This window comes from Corvus brachyrhynchos, unplaced genomic scaffold, assembly GCF_000691975.1.
Source record: "Corvus brachyrhynchos isolate BGI_N302 unplaced genomic scaffold, ASM69197v1 scaffold101, whole genome shotgun sequence".
NCBI classification, from domain to species: Eukaryota; Metazoa; Chordata; class Aves; order Passeriformes; family Corvidae; genus Corvus; species Corvus brachyrhynchos.
This window is the reverse complement of record NW_008237239.1, coordinates 8,529,821-8,536,827: the sequence shown is the minus strand read 5'-3', so window position 1 is coordinate 8,536,827 and position 7,007 is coordinate 8,529,821.

The window sequence follows — 7,007 nt, the reverse complement described above, 5'->3', positions numbered from 1 at the left end:
TTTAGGAACACCCTATATTCTCTCAAGGAAATACTGCTTTCAGTTTTAGGAATGGTTTATTGCTTTCAAAGTTTTCAGATCATTTAAGAGATTTCATTTTCAAAGATTCTCACTCTGGTGGAATGCCCCTTTGAGGATTTCCTCACAGAAAGAGGTGTCTGCTTTGAACATTTTCATTTCTTAAAAAACGGTCACATTTCTGGGGTGTCCTCTTTGAAGACATTTTTCTGTATCACTTAAAAGGTTCCCATTGTAAATATCTTTTGCCACCATGGACAGCATTCACTTGAAAATACTTCTCCTCTGTGATATTCTTTTTGATAATTTATACAGTCTTGTAGGAGTCCATAAAATATTCCCTATCAAAAAAGCCCAGGAACATAATGCTGTTCCTACATAAAGTGCAAAAGCATGTGGAAGAACTTCTGTAGGATAGGATGTTATGAGAGCATGGTTTTGGAAAAATTGTACAAAAATAATTCCATTTTCTAACATCAAATAGTAAAGTGAAAGGTGAGCTAATCTGTCACTTATATGGCCTTTTAAAAATTACTGTGGGACACTTTTTACTCCTTTTAAATTATTTGAGTTCAGAGTTCAAATTCTGGTATTCCTGAAATCAATAGCATAAGTCCCATTTCAGTCCAGCTGTGCAAAGAATATTTTTTGAAATTGCTATGAATCTTCTTTCTTTGTTTGAGAATGTATTGCTTTAATTTACTACTATATTATTGGAGATTTGGAATCTTTTCCTTGCTGGTGTTATTTTTTTTAAAAAATGTGCTCTCCATTTCTTTTTGGTCACCATTTTAGTAATCAAAATTATCATACTTGTAAACTAGGCAACCTCAGAGCTTGTACAAGACTGGGCTCCTTGTGTATGTTACATAAAGTCTTCTGTCTGATGTTGTTCTGTGTGTTCGATAGAGGGCAAGTCAAAATTCACCTTAATACACCCTTAAGTTTGCATCTAAGCCTAGTTTGGGGATATTTACTCAGGCTGTGGCTGAAACCTCTGGCCTGCACTTGCTCCTGCCTGCAGAGCATAGAGTAGGAAAGGCTCCTGGACTGCAAATGAGTAGCTGGAGGCAGGAGAGCTGGGGTCTCAGGGGCTCTCCTCTGACAAAAATGACTCTGAATCTGTCAGATCGCTTCAGTGAAGTCAAACCAGAAGAGTTTAGATCACGTGCAGCAGTGGATCTACCTGATTTTGTGCAGGAACAGAAAGAAGTCCCCCCCACCAAAGCAGGCTTATGGGATGAGGGGTTAAAGTTTGCCACTGCTCAGACACCACATACTTGTGGGGACAGACTGGGCTCCAATTTGCACAAAGCAACAGATTGCCAGGGCATCACTGGACTAAATGCTCCAGCTCAGTTAAGTTACTCATACCCTTATATGTGTATCACTAGCCAAAGTTTAGGCAGCTTCACTTCAGCTCAAAAATAAAAATCTTCTTCAAGTCCCTAAATTTAGTCCTTGTCTGATCCTCAAATGGAGAACCTTTGTTGCGTGGAATACTGATTGGCAAAAGCTGTTGTAGTAATGAAGGACTCGCTAAGAACTAAAGCCAGCCTTTTTTGATTGTGGGTCTTGCATGTAGCCCACCCATGAAAATAAGCATTAAATATTGATTTTGAAAGTACAGTGCTTAGAGACTTTTTTCCTGGATTTTGTGACTGCCAGCTCTGCTGTCTGCAATGTGAAGATCCAAGCTGGTAAAAGCACCACCATTAAGGGAGCAGTCCTCATGAGAACTGGTCAGCCACACTGCAGTCAGAGGAAAACTAGGTTCTCATTGCACATTGACTAAATTACTTTACTAATGTACTTGGAGAACAATCATAATTTTGGTGTTATAAAGCCAGCCTTTTTTGATTGTGGGTCTTGCATGTAGCCCACCCATGAAAATAAGCATTAAATATTGATTTTGAAAGTACAGTGCTTAGAGACTTTTTTTCCTGGATTTTGTGACTGCCAGCTCTGCTGTCTGCAATGTGAAGATCCAAGCTGGTAAAAGCACCACCATTAAGGGAGCAGTCCTCATGAGAACTGGTCAGCCACACTGCAGTCAGAGGAAAACTAGGTTCTCATTGCACATTGACTAAATTACTTTACTAATGTACTTGGAGAACAATCATAATTTTGGTGTTAGAGTATTTCACCTGTGTCACGTAGGGAGCCAGGCCAGCACTTAGACACCTGTTTGGAACAACAGAAAGATCTTTACATTTTTTTAGATCAAGAAGCAGAGAAGTTCTAACCTTTGTTTTATAACATCAGCAGACACCTTTGCATTCGGAAAAAAAAACCAGACAGAAAGAAAAAGATTCATTTCACTTCTTCCCCCTGACAGAAAACAGCTGAGGCCATGGCTGTACATGACCCACAACATGATCTTTACTCCACCACTACTCCAAGACAAAAACCAAGGAATGAAAGACATTTGCAATCACTGCTGGCATATATTGTTTGTAATAAAAAGTAAAACTGATCTCCAGTCCTGGAGAAAGCAAATGTACATGTTTTTAATCACAGTGACAGAAAAAAGTGAATCTGCTGTGGAAAATAAATTTCCAGGTGGATATAGTAGAAGCAAGAGAAAGTGGGCAGACAGATAATAATCTAGTTGTCAAGAACAGACCTTTGGACTCATATGAATGTTCAGTGAAGTACAGGATGAGCTATGTCACATGTTTCAGTGTTTGAGATGGTAGAGTGCAGTTACACTCCCAGCCTGCCCAAGATGAGCTGTCTTTCTAGCAAGGATGCTAGAAATAAAATGCTGGAGAGCAGCCTGTGGGATTCAGGCCAGCAAGACGAGTTCTGACCTGAACTTGAAAAAGAGACATTTATTTAGGGCACTGTGCTTGGAAGAGCTACACAATAGCCTCAAAACTTAGTTTAAGAAAACAAAGTAAATCAACATAGACTGCTGGGAAGAAATGTTGATTAAGGACATTGTTTACAGGAGCACAAAAAGATGAATAGCTACTAATAAATGTTGGGACTTTGCTCAAAGGCATCTGGGGAATTTATGAAGATGATAAGGACTGGCTTAAGATAGAATAATGTGGTTTAATATAACAAAGACTGGTAAACCAAACGATCAACCTTTCCCATAATATCCTGAGGATCTGTTGTTCTAAGCAACACCATTTAATGACACTGCCGTTAACAATTCGGGGAAACTAAAGGGAAGGGGCTATTTGGAGATAAGGACAGATGAAGAGTTGTTACTGTGTAAGTGCATCTAATAGCAAGAAGCATCATATTCTTTGAAGGAGTCACTGAGTTTTAGCATAGTCTGATTGAAACAACATGATAAAAATTTAAAAAAACAATAATTTGTTGAAATTCTCTGCCCAAAGCTCTTGAGAGAAACTAAGCTGACACAGAATTAACAGGTACATTCTTTGATATATTAATAAATTGTTAATTATTAGTTATTAATACTGGATTAATAAAATATATTAAATGAAGGACAAGAAAAAAGCTCTTTTTTTCACAGTACAGGGGAGGTCATTGGTACACTACCAATGTTGTGATGGTCCAGTGGGACCTGTGTTGTTCAGCATATTCTTAAATGATCTGGAAAAAAGAGTGATTATCGAGGCGACCAAGTTTGCTGATGATGCTGAATTATTCATGGTAATAAAAACAAAAGCTGACCGTGAAGAATTGTGGAAAGCTCTCGTGATACTGTGTGACTGAATGATAAAATGGCAAGTTAAATTCTGTGCTGAAAAATGGAAGTAATATGTGAGAGAGAAAACAAGCCAAAATATACATGCAAAATCCTGGAATCTAAATAAATGGCTTTCACGCAGCACAGAGTGCTTGAGTTGTGGGGGGTTCTGTGAAAACACCAGCTCATGGCTCAGTAGGATTCAAACATGCAAATGAAATTGGTATTATAAGAAAGAAAAATAATATAAAACCAGAAAGCATTTATTATGCACCTATATAAAGCCATTGAGTGTGTAACTTGAATAATGAGGACCACTGTGGTCTTCTAGAATAGGATTATGAAAGGTGTAAAAAAAAGCAAAACAAATCATTGAAAACAGGGAATGACTTCTAATAGAGGAAACATTACATTTACTAGAACTCCTGAAAGAGAACTGAAGACTGTATGATGGAGGTATACGCATTCAAGAACGGCATGTGTAGGTACACAGGAAAAATTATCCCTCTGCTTTTTTAAAAAAAAGAACTAGTGGACATCAAAGGAAATTATCAGGCAGTGAGCCCGACACAAACAAAAGAAAATATTTTTCAGACAATGATTTCCTAAATTGGAAGACTTGTTGCCCTAGAATGCTGTGGATGTCAAAAAGTGTTCAGGCAAATTCTTGGACAAGCTTCTCCTCTGAGAGTGCAGATGCTGTTTTTTCCCCAGCAACTCCAGAGACTCAGTCTGGGACAATGCACAGCAGAAAATGTCTTTGTGTGCTTTCTGGTTCCTACAGTCTTTCACAAACAAAACATTATTAACTACTCATACTACTACTGAACTACACAGATGGTATTCATTAGCTGTTCTTGAAATGAAACGGAAACAACCAATCGAAGTGAAACATCTAAGTGTATCCATGGTCAAAGGAAATTATTTTGGAAAACAAAATATTGCTGCAGCAGTAGGATTACTGTAATTTTAAAGGTACGGAACTTTTGAACAGCTGATAGTAGTATCTACACTTAAATTTTGGTTAGAATAAAACGGATAGAGGATATAAGCCCTTGTGTTTTGTAATGTAACAACTTAATGCGGAGGGCTTTGCTCGAGGTGTTTTACTTAATGGTTGTCTATTACTGGACATTTCAGCTGCCTTCTGAAACATCTGATGCAGGACTTCAGCAGAAAGTTGACAGGTCCTAAGGACAAGAGGGTGTTTTTTGGCAACAATTTTTTTTTCTGACCTTCTGAAACATGAGAAAGACAAAGCAAAGAGGTAATCTAGCCACACAGAAAACAGATGACCAGATAAACAAACGATGCTGTCATGACATTCCAAATATGGCAGACTTTTCACAAGGCATCCAAAAAGTGTACTAAAAATTATCTAGTAGTGTAAAAAGGCAAAGTTATATGAAGAGGAAAGTGGAATACTACACTGCGTGAACAACTGATCAAGAAGGTGCCATGGCATTTTATTAGAAACACACTGAGCGCTCAGATCTTTTTTATCCCTTCTATAATTAAATGCTCTAGGTAAAATCCTGATTGATTATCACTTTTATTGATGGTTTGGGGGGGACCAGAGTTTTGCTCTATAAAGTCACATCCATTATTTCAATCAGATTTGCAAACTCAGTTCCAGTGTCTTTTCTGCTATAAATACTCAACAGGTGCTCCTCACCCTCCTTTATATCAAGAGCATTTAACTCAGACAATAAACTGAATGAGTATTAGCTTACTTAATCAGATAGATTTTGGTAAGTGTCACGAATGAAGGAGACAAAAGAAAAGAAAGAGAAAAACAGGTTTGAATATGGCGTTACTATAAAGGCAAAGAAGGTAAGCAAGTCAGGCAGTGAGAGAAATCAGATGGAAATCAGATTTTCTACTAATTGCTAAGAAGTAGAAGGATTAGTACTTCTACCAATACAAAACTGCATAAGATGTATTTAGATTTATAAGGGGGAAAAAAGACAAAAAAATCCCCAGTACAATGTGGCAACAAACAGGATTGAAAGCAATGGAAAATGAGAGAAACCAACTATAAACTCAACCTCCAATGGTGCAAAGCCTGCTAAGTATGCCAGAATCTACAGGAATTATATATATAGAGAGAGAGCAAATATATAAAAATGCCCTGGATTTATGGAGATTTTTATATGCACACCTACGTCTCTGATGTCTTCAATGTTACTTTTGACCATGGTACTTTATCACATGTAATCAGTAAAGAACGCCACAACCACAGACTTCAAAAAGAACCCAAACAAAACAATGTGGAAGGCAAAACCTTAAAGCATTTGGCATGATGAGCTTTATATACAATCTAAGCAAATCAAATATTTAAGAGGGATTTTCTAAGAAAGTGAGTAATAAGTAATTTAGTCTAGTGGTCAGTGATGGGTGCTGAAGACAATTTCTGAAAAAGGAAGTAGCTGCAGATATCCAAGTGATAATGGATGGCATTTAGGAGAAGCATTATCAGTAAACTGCTCCAGAGAATCAGAGTGGCCTTTCCAGAACAGAACAAAAAGTTGCAGAGTAGAATGAGAATTTGTGCACACTCCTAATTGTTAATCCAGTTACTGAACTATTTGTGGGGTCAGTTAGAGGAGAAGGATACTGGAATATTAAAGCATGCTGAAAATTTTCTAGTTATGGATGTATGCATAGTTTTTCAGCTCCTAAATTCTTTATCAGGCTTCATTGCAGTAGTTTTGATATCAGACTCCGAGGAATTTACACTAACCTGAAAAGTTAAGGTGCAATCAAGTAATGGGCTATCTTCTCTGAACATATGTTTGAAACCAGTATTGCTAGATCAAAATATTGAAATCACAGAAGATACTTTGAATACTTTAAAACATTCTTCTGGGTTTTGGATCTTACAGGAACATTTGGATCACGTTTTCAAACTTTCTTTCATAGTGACTTTTTGTTTGAATGCAATTCAGGATTTTCTCATGCACAGCTGAGTCTTCTAGAAAATCTGTATCGAACATTTTAAGATATGTGATGAAATACTGAGATCTGGCAAAAAAAAAGAGAAAATGTGTGTTTCTTAATAGCCACGTATTTTGTACCCTGATGTGGTTAAGTTTACAGAGAACTACGGACACACTGATTTCTGTGAAGAAAAAACCCAATTCACTGCAGCAGTTCCTTTGTACGTCCCTCATTATTTTTTATAAAGTGTTAGTGATCAGTTACATAATGAACTGTGTAATACAGGTTGTTTTCTGGGAAGCGACTGCGTAGCCGAGGGCAGCGACCGATGGAGACAGGGCTCCCTGTCGGGGCCGGGCCTCGGCGGGGGGGGGGGGGC